The sequence below is a fragment of the Homalodisca vitripennis genome, chromosome X (assembly GCF_021130785.1).
Source record: "Homalodisca vitripennis isolate AUS2020 chromosome X, UT_GWSS_2.1, whole genome shotgun sequence".
Taxonomy (NCBI): Eukaryota; Metazoa; Arthropoda; class Insecta; order Hemiptera; family Cicadellidae; genus Homalodisca; species Homalodisca vitripennis.
In genome coordinates this window covers 10,943,605-10,953,795 of record NC_060215.1, presented here as the reverse complement: position 1 = coordinate 10,953,795, position 10,191 = coordinate 10,943,605, and the positions used below count along the sequence as shown (strand labels likewise).

Genomic DNA, 10,191 nt, shown 5'->3' with positions numbered 1-10,191 from the left:
GTGTTATTAATTTAAGTCTCTGTAACAAATATTGATTAACACAAACCAAATGTATGTATCTGCGTAGTGTAGTATAATTTGAAAACCAAGCACAACTTATAAAACAACAATTTAGAAATATCTTTATAACTTATTGGAGATAAATAAACTGCCATACAAATTTGATTCTACAAAGTTTGTTTAATTTATATGACTACTTTTGATTTGTTTGTGAGAACACATTATTACATTCTATATAGTGCTGAAAGATACTGCAGTGTTTTATTTCGAATTCTACAAGTGAAGACGTTCTTTCTGTTTACATCAGCTGGCGGTAACGTCTAACCCTAACGTCAAAAGCTGTCTGACAGGTTGTTTTGTAATTGAAGTAAAGTCAGTTTATATGGCAATTGAGATATCAAGTTTAATTTTGATCACATAACAGTTTAACATACACCTCACATTTTCTGTATTAAAAGTATGTACTAATGCAACCGTTGATAAATAATAGCTCATTAGCATCCTAGATTAAAATTTACATAATACAGGAGGACATTTTCTATGTAAATAGTGTGTACCATTCCGTGTGCTTTTGTTTCTTTTGTGTTGGAGGTATGTATATTTTTGATAAAATCAGTACATTTTATAGAATTTAATTTTTGTGTTTCAGTTTTTCATTTACAATTTTTATTATTCATCAGAAAACATATATTTTCCGAAACGTGAATCCCAAACAGCAGTCTATCAATACATTCCTAACCTATACTTAACCTATAAAAACAGTGGGGTTTAGTTTTGTTTTTCATTTTAAAGGAAAAATACTGCAGAATTATAATTTATTAATTATTCATTAATGTTGACAGGCTTCTGTTGCTTGTTTGTCTCACTCAATTTTGTAACTTGCTTACAAATCTTCAACATTTAGACCCATGCCTACATATTTCTAAATTTTAATGAACAGGAATAATGTTGACTGAAAATAACAAGCTTTTAAATTATAATTTAGTATATGAACATTTTAAAATCAATAAATTTTACTACAATGGTTAAATAATGTAGGCTGATTGTAGATTGTCTTTAAACTTAGTTGGAAAACTTAACATTTCTTATGCTACTATTTTTACCTAGGCATGTATGGATTAATTGCACTAATACACAGGTCCTTAAACATTTGTTAAATCTAATGATTATACTAATTTGTTGGGTTATAAGCCATTTTTACAAACAGAAAACGTTCTGTGGAGTTTACTGTATTAAAGGTAGAGAGGTCTGTTTGTGTTAATAATTTTTGTTTTTATGGGCTGTATGATAATAGTGTAACAAATTTAAATTTAGCAAATTTATAAGTACTAGATTATATGTATTAGTATTTTGCTAGTGTCATTATAATTTTGAAAGACACTGGTATATATACATACAATATTCATGGTATAAGTTATACAATTTTTACAGTAGAGGTACTACATATTAGAGTTGTTCCAAAGCAGACATGATAATTTATAGATTACTGTTAAAGAAATTATAAGTTTAAATAGGTCAAATAATACGGGATAAATAGCCTATTTACTATAACCATTTCACACAATTTTTTTTTTCAAAAGAAAAATGCTTAAAAAGTAAATGAAAAATCAGAAAACAATGAGATTTATGAAAGCATGACTTTTTTACTTGTAAAAGTTATTAGTAGTTTAACAGGCTGACATTAATGCCAATGCTGGCTGTGGTGTGCTGCCCCACGATGATGCTGACAAATGAATTATATGCCTTGAGATAGTACTATTCAGTAAAATATATTATTCCAAATGGGCTGATCACAAATGCTTAAGATAATTAACAATATTAAAAACTTAATTCTAATTAGCAGGAGGACAATAGCTGCCACACTTGAAGGTGCCAAAGAGATCGCATTTTTAGTTGAAGATTCCCATTACCATGAACTAAAAACAAAACGTCTTTTTTTATCCATTCTGACACAACAGTAGTAGTCTACACTTTACAGTGCACTCATGGCACAAACACTTGTGTATTGAATATGCAGAAAAAACATCACTCACAAGCACCACAAAGAGTAATGTACAAAAGTACAAAATGTAACCATAATACAAAACATAAGTCTAACCGTGAGATACCTACTGAAGTTGCACAATGGCAAACAAAAGGCGGAAATAAGAGAGGAAAAAACAGTGAATAAGCTTCGCCATAGAGGTAGATACTGTGGTTAAAATGATGAAAAACAGGTGAAAGTCATGAAACACAAATTACTAGCAGTTGGTAGACCTATTCTCTCTACTCGAATTCATGTAATATATGATTTTTCAGTGCCTAACAAATCTGTCTGGAAATGAAAGTATAATTTTTAAGAAATTGTTAAAAATAGTTTAGTTTGTTTTTGGGTGATGTGGCCAGAGTTTAAAGTAGACATTGGAAAAGAATATAAAGAGAATAATAATTTATATAAAGAAGATGTAAGATTAATTCAGGTATACCGAATGGTGGATACAGTAAAGTATTGAAACAATGAAAAGAAGAGTAAATAATAACCCAATATACAATCATTAGCCATTGGGTAGTTAGATGCCATTTACAAAGAAAATTAATTACTATATTAGGGATTTTGATGGATGTGAAAAATAAAGTACAAGATGGCAATACATAAAGGAATCTTATAAAATGCAAGGAAAAAGTTCAGTTTAAACAAGTAGCAATTATAATAATACATCAAGCATGAACATGACATAATTAACAAGTTTTAAAAAGAGATAACATATAATTTGTCAAACAGTATACTGTTTGTTGAAATTAAGCTAAGATCAATAATTAATGCAACTCCCCATTTTTTGGAGATTTTCTCTTAAATTAGTAAAGCAAGGGGCCATTCTTGAGGTTTGTGCTTTTTATGTACCTCTGAAAAACTACTGAATGAGTGAGATTCAGGTTGATATTTCTTTCTATTTTTAACATGACTTCAACTCTGAAAAATAGGGTGAAACTACTAAAGTTGTTGAATATCGTTTCAATAATTATTTTACAATATAGTTTTGTAAACAACACCTAGTAAGTATAGTGCAATAATTTTCATACACTCTAAAAGTCTAATCCCAACATTTTTAAACAGTATTGGTTAACACTTTATAGTTGTAGTTTTCACACAGGACAAGTTAATCTAGCGCCTTGTTTTTGTTAAATAGAAAACAGGAGGCTGTTTCTATGTTAGTTAGGGAGAAAATACTATCACTAACCCATAACCTGATGCCTTTGATCGTGAACAGTTTGTAAAAACTGTATTTTCCAAATGTACACCCATAAAATTTAAACAAAATGAAAGTTGTTGAAAATGAGAGTGCATTAAATACATAATTTCAGGCATTTACCATTGTTTTACTTATAAAGATAGCAAATGTCCGAAATCCTATTTTCCTTTCAAACCTGCCATCGTCAATAGCAAACTTTAAACAGAGAAATAACTAATATTATTACAAATAAATCATCTATCTTTCATTTTAAACATTTTGGATAGTGGCAATATTTGACCTTTATATATTTAAAACTAATGTGTTTAAATATTCTACATTGAATGTTTTTAATAAAAATTGGTGAATTGAAAAATCACAATAATAATGCGGAGCATACTAGATACCAAAGTACTTGATATTAAATGAAAGCTAATTGGAATTCTTTGAAAGTAAACTTAGTTATTCATCGTAGTTCTTAGGTGTACACGGCCAGTCTCGTAACTAATATCAAGTCTTCTGGTTGACACCGCATCAAAACATTGCTTACAGGATTTTGAAAATTTTAGTATATATATATATATTTCAAGTATCTATCTAAATTCTCTATTATGTCTTTACATATATAGAATTTAGATAGATAATACGAAGAAGTTGTACATTTCTGTTCTGAACTCAAAGATAATTTGTGTGTTGGACACTGAAGAAAATTTGGTCTATATTGTTCTAATTGACTAATTTTGAGAAAACATTACGTACATGTGAAAAAATGTATCGAGTTTGCTCTATCTTTACCAGGAATTAATGCTTCAGTGAGCAGCAATTTTCCTTGGAATGTTATATTGACAAATTTTTAATGTCTATTAATAATGTAAAATGATAATTGTATGGATGAAATGGTCATAAACATCATCTACAGTAATATATGAAAATTATAAGAAAAATTAACATTATACATTTTATTATTAATTATCAAGAACTTAGCTTGGAATAAATCTTGGGGGAGGGGTCCAAACGACAAACTTTTTCTATAGTGGACAGAAGGTAAGGTAAGTGCAGTCAACCGCTCATTTCCCATTTTGCATTTCAAAAAGTTCTTGACCTATTTCAATGTTGAACATTTTAGGAGTGTCCGGATCTCTTAGAATCCCTCACTGGCTACATCCTTCTTAGTAGAACCTTCTTCTTCTTCTTCTATGGGGCAGCCTACTGCCATGCACTTAAGCCTCAAGGGCCTTTTGCGCACCCCGGAAGCACACCATGAGGCCTACCAGTCTATGGTTTCAGCAGTTCCACAAACTGGCGAAAACAACCTATCAGGTCCTCCTGGGGAAATTCATCTCCCTTGTCCAAACTACCAAAGATGGCATACCGCTCCCTTGCTATTGAAGGACAATCAAAGAGCAAGTGTTCGGCAGTTTCATCCTGCTCATCACACATTCTACAGAGCGGATCCTCTTGAAGGATGCCGACTCTGTGAAGATGCTTCCTCAGGTGACCATGTCCCGTGATCAGAGCTATAACCCGACTTGACATTGATCTATTTAGTGACAGAAGGTCAGACACCACTCTGTAGGAAGGCGACTGTAGTACCATTTTGCTCATTTAATAGAACCTAATATTAACATTATGTTTTCGACCCTTAAAATGCGGTTAAAAAAATGTAACTTTCCAAAACCCAGTTTCTTAATCCGAAGTTAGTATTCACCCATCTTGTCTTGATTTTCACTATGATATATATTATAACTGTCAATGTGGTAGATACTGGATGTCTTAAGTAAAAGTAATACATATCTTTTAAGAACAATACATTACAAAACATATTGCAGCATTACAGACTATTTCAGTGTTCCAATTTCAACATCTAACATATATTGACACAAATTATGCATAGTTTTTGCTCAAATTTCTTACTTATTCCTCCTTTGATCATGGTCAAAAGCCAAATCAACATTGTTAGGATCATAGAATAATAGAATGGTTCTTACAACACCATGAGTGCTCTTGGGTATGTAAGTAGCCTGTATTTAAATTAGAATCATGGTGTACTTAGGCTATGTTTATTACCTTAAAAGATATTTATTATGATTAAATTTTTAGAAGTATACAAGTAAAAAAAATTAAGATCACATTTTTATTTATTTAATAAATTTTTAGAGATGTTACACTACACACAATTTACATTAAGCCAAATTCCATAGTTCCACATCATAGAACACATTCTTTTCGTTCATGCAAAATTTAAAGTATACAGATGAAATATTTCCTGAGGTATCTTGCCGTATTATGATATATTAAAATTTTTTTCATTAAGTTAGGTTTCACAGCAATGTTCAAACAATAATAATTCTGCCCTTGATTATGAATTCATCTCAGCAGGATTCATAATCAAGGATTCTGGTGAGGTATGGAGGGTGCTACAATGCAAGAGTGCTCTGGAATCAAGTCTTGTCACCGAATTTAAAATTGACTTTACACTTATTTTATTTTTTCTATGAATAAAAGTGTCAAATGCTCAAATCACATGTGGTTGTACGCGGTTTGTTTATAAATTGATTTATTCTGCTGTTTTCTTATTGCCATTATAAAATAAGACCAATATAAAAATATTCGCCAACGCTCAGCCAAATCCAAATCCCATGGAGTGACATGCATCATCCCCCCCCAAACCATCACCACTCGGTGTTGCATAATATAGAAATGAAGCTTCATGCAAAATTTCAATTCTATAGCTCATTTTGTTTTCCAGATGTCATGCCTACAGACGGACAGAAAGAAATGAAATTTTTTCCAGCCTTTCCAGTGTTAGACTTCACTAAAGCTCAGCCAACAAATGTTCATAAGCCTGGAGTAGATCTGAACCAACATGGACCATAATAAAAGCATAAAAATTTATGTAATTCTGCACCTTAATGATTAACTTTAAAAGCATTATTCTCTTTGTCTTTGTATTCTTTAATTTTTATTGTTCATTATTATTCTTAAATTTAAATATTCAATAAGTTTGGAGTAGGTCTGGCCCAATATTGATTATAACACATTTAAATTTGATGTAATTATCGGTCAAAATGATGACTCAAAATGATACTTGTAGAGGTTACTGCTCCACAGGTAAAGTATCAACTGCACAGCTTGTTACTGTGGTATCTTTGGAGTGAAAATCTTTACACTCATTATGTTATAGATAAAATATTAAAATATCAAGTTGTACGTGTGAATTTTATTGTTTGTAAATTCGTAATACATTTGATTAAATTTCCCTTGTATTTTCTGCTTACAGGTTAGGAGAAGAAAATCTGTGAACATCTTCAGCATGGCGCATTGGTGATGTACGTTATTTATTTGTAAAATCAGTAGGTTTAAAAACTGGCTGTACCTCATAAACATATTATAATTATACACTTTTACTCCCTTATATTTGATCGTAGCGTTTTGGGAGATGTCTCATTTTGAAGATCTTATTAATACGCATCCAAACGCTTCTTAGTTTTCGTTGTAAAGTTTATACTGTTTTCATTTTTAAGTGGTGAATTACACAAAAGTTTTAGATTTCTTCTGAATAACCGATAAAAATAAAGAAAAAACTAAAGAAGCATTTGGATGCGTATTAGATACATCTTTCAAATGAGACATCTTCTGTGTTTTAGGACTAAGTATAAGGTTATAAAAGTGCATGCGGTTTAACATTGCTCTTATGGGGTTAAAATCAAGATGGCCACTAAAGCCATCTGGGTTTTCCAATTGTTAACTTTGCTTTTAGCACAGTTGTTAAACTCTTATTTGACTACAAAAATTGTACCTCTGCTTAAAGAGATACAGACATTCCATGTACAAGCATGCTAGAAAATGTATTAAATTTTAGATACATCTCCTTAGTTAGTTCACTGCAACTAACTGCACTCAATGATCACTGCAAAATTAGTCTTTTCAGTTACAAGGTAATAGTACGCCGTGGCCGCATAACAGACTTCAATGAGGTTGTATGTAAAATTTGTAATTGATAACTCATTAATTTAATTCTCCAGTTGTCCTTTATTTATTTAATTATTGCTTTATTGCGGATGTTTCAACTAATCAGTAGGATTAGTAAGACGAGTGAGTATAAAAATCACTATTAATTCATACGGTTGTTCACTATTTGTTGTGGGTACGGTAGTAAATTTTGAGAGTAAACACCAGAAATAGTGGCAGCATATTTTATGGTTTCATAGAAATGTTTTGTAAAATAGTCAAAGTAATTAAATGATAAATCATGAAATTTGAGTGTTAAGGGCCATTCTGTATTCACCTTCATAAACCACTGTTACCTTTTATTTTACTGAAATTTATTATGTTGTATTAAGGGTGCTCTGTAAACTATTTTTATTTAACAAATTGCCTACAATGAATGATTCTTAGTGACACTTCAATCTGTCCAGGAATTATATTATATTTTAAGATAAATCTCCTTTTTTAGTGCAGACTTATACACAAATCACTACAAAATTAGTCCTTTTAGTTACAGATGTTCATTGAATTTAAAGTAGATATTTAAAATTTGCAACACAATTTCCATGAACATGTTATTTTTTAAGTCAGTTTTGAATTTTGAAGTTTTTTTATAAACACAAGAACAAAAGACGCTTATAACATGTTTATAAAAGTAATTTATTTTTAATACATGGAACAAGCTTTTGTTTTAGAAAGCCATTCTCTGATATGAGATTTTGTAGTTTAAAAATGAAAATTTACTAAACCTTGTTTATCATATTACTGTTGAATGCAAGCACTGATATTGAGATTGTTTGTTTGTGAAATTGTGTACCAGTTGTACAATGTTTTAATTGTTATCCTGGTACCTCTTCCATATACATGGAAGCCAGGTTTACAAAGCGTAATAGTCGTCTTGCTCTGTATTGGACTTTATAGGTATGGAATACATGAGAAAGCCTCCATAAGAAATGTTTCTGGCACATATAACACATTAGGAAAGCAGTAGCTTAGCATCTTCCACCTTTTTACACCCCTATCAGGTCAAATCACAGTACAAGACTATTATATCCTGCCTTCCCCATTCAACTACGCATGCGATTTCAATGATGAAAGATCAATTTTAAAAGAATCACTGGACGTTGACACCTTTAAATAAATTCAAACTGTGTGTGTAATTAAATTCTCAATTTTGTACTTGTCAAAGTCAAAAGAAGTTAAGAAACAAGATTTCGTTAAGATAAGTACACAAACAAAACTATTGTCACTGAAACTCGTTTTACCACTATGGCAAAATCCTCATCTTTCTCATAGCGAGTTTGCTGTAACAGTTCTGAATGACAACTTAGAGTTTTGATTTCAGTAGTTTTATGTTAACTGAAAATTGATAACAAAAGAGAATCATTGTCAGAAGTCACTGAGAGCTGATTTAGTTTGGACATAGACATTGGGTGGAACAGCATGCGTAAAATATTGCAGAGTGCAGTTTCCCGTGGAAAACTACTATACAGTGTGATAGTTCAGTTGGTAGAGTGCAGGTTTTCTTTAGTCAAGGAAGCTGGTTGAAGCCTTACTGTGGGTATAAAGCTTCTGCTTGTTAGGGAAAGGAGAGTTTTGTTATAAAAAAAACCTACATTCTTTATTTGGATTATGTGTTTCATCCATTTTGAAATATATCAATGTTATTTTAGAAATGCATTAGATATATGACAAGTGCAACCAAACCATCAAAGAAAAAAGCTAATCTAATTAATTAAAATGTTCAAGAAGACATTTACATTTAGAAAAATGTGGAGGTTAATTATACAATAACACATACGATTTTAAGTGAATAGCAATGTTACAAGCCCTAGATGAGTATTTAATTGAAGTAAAAAACAAAATTAGATTTCTGCAATCACAAGTTTTATACTTAGAGTTACTTGTCTTAAATGTCTGTAATACAATATTTCTATTTCACAACCAATTTTAGACTGTGACAATTCTTTCTCAGGGTATTGTAAACAAGAATGGGCTTTACAAAAACCCATCAAAGGAGAAAAAAATGAAATTAATAAAAGAAAACAAATATAATCTTAAATGAACTACCATGGTGAGAATAATGCTGCTGCCTTATGAAAATTAAGAAAAATAAAGTAGATTTGATGGTTACAGACAGTTGTGAGAAACATCTGGGTCCCATTCTGCAAATATTGGGAGTCCATGTGACATTCATAGAGAAATTCTCAACCGCGCCTTGATAAAAGTTTGTGACGGGCAAATGATCTTTCACATGATCATGATCCTGTATGCCTTGCAGCAACTATCAGTTTGATAGACTCACACTTTACCCTCAACCGCGCCTTGATAAAAGTTTGTGACGGGCCAATGATCTTTCACATGATCATCATCCTGTATGCCTTGCAGGAACTATCAGTTTGATAGACTCACACTTTACCCTCAACCGCGCCTTGATAAAAGTTTGTGACGGGCCAATGATCTTTCACATGATCATCATCCTGTATGCCTTGCAGCAACTATCAGTTTGATAGACTCACACTTTACCCTCAACTGTGACTAACACTGAATTTGTTAAATAAGATTCTAAATCAGACAGACCCTTGTATTGTCATTCTTGTAAAATTACATAGTGTGGTAACTAATTCTAATAGTTACACTGGAATTGAAACGAGTATTGGTGGTTTCACACCCTAGCATTTAATCAGCAACACAAGCAGATTTGTCTTTTAGAGATTTAATTTTATTGTAAATATAATAGTTTTTATCTGGATTTTTGTGAAGCTGTCACTTATAAGCTACAGTCTACGATTGTGTTTAAATTTAGGATAAACAATGAAATAATATGTTTCTCAAATATGCCTACTTTCTCTTCAAAATTACCATACAACTTAATATTACATAATAAGTGTTCCGACTAACAAAGTTTAATAGACTTTAGGGTTCCTCCCTCATACACACATTGTCCTAATTTTGTAAATATCTTCACTCATGACATTGTTTTCTGATTTTTATA

General features: G+C 31.2%; 1 protein-coding gene across 3 annotated transcripts in view; it reads left to right on the top strand.

Annotated features, from left to right (window-relative positions):
* Nucleotides 1-337: 337 nt before the first annotated feature.
* The window catches only part of LOC124368677 (ligand of Numb protein X 2-like), a 392,173-nt gene continuing 382,319 nt past the window's right edge, over nucleotides 338-10,191 (top strand). Inside the window, exons 1-2 of one of the 3 annotated variants that reach the window (XM_046825957.1) lie at nucleotides 338-591; nucleotides 6,490-6,538. The gene's annotated coding sequence lies outside the window, so the exon portion shown is untranslated. The remainder of the gene's footprint in view (nucleotides 592-6,489; nucleotides 6,539-10,191) is intronic. The other 2 variants (XM_046825961.1, XM_046825960.1) reach the window with 2 other exon arrangements.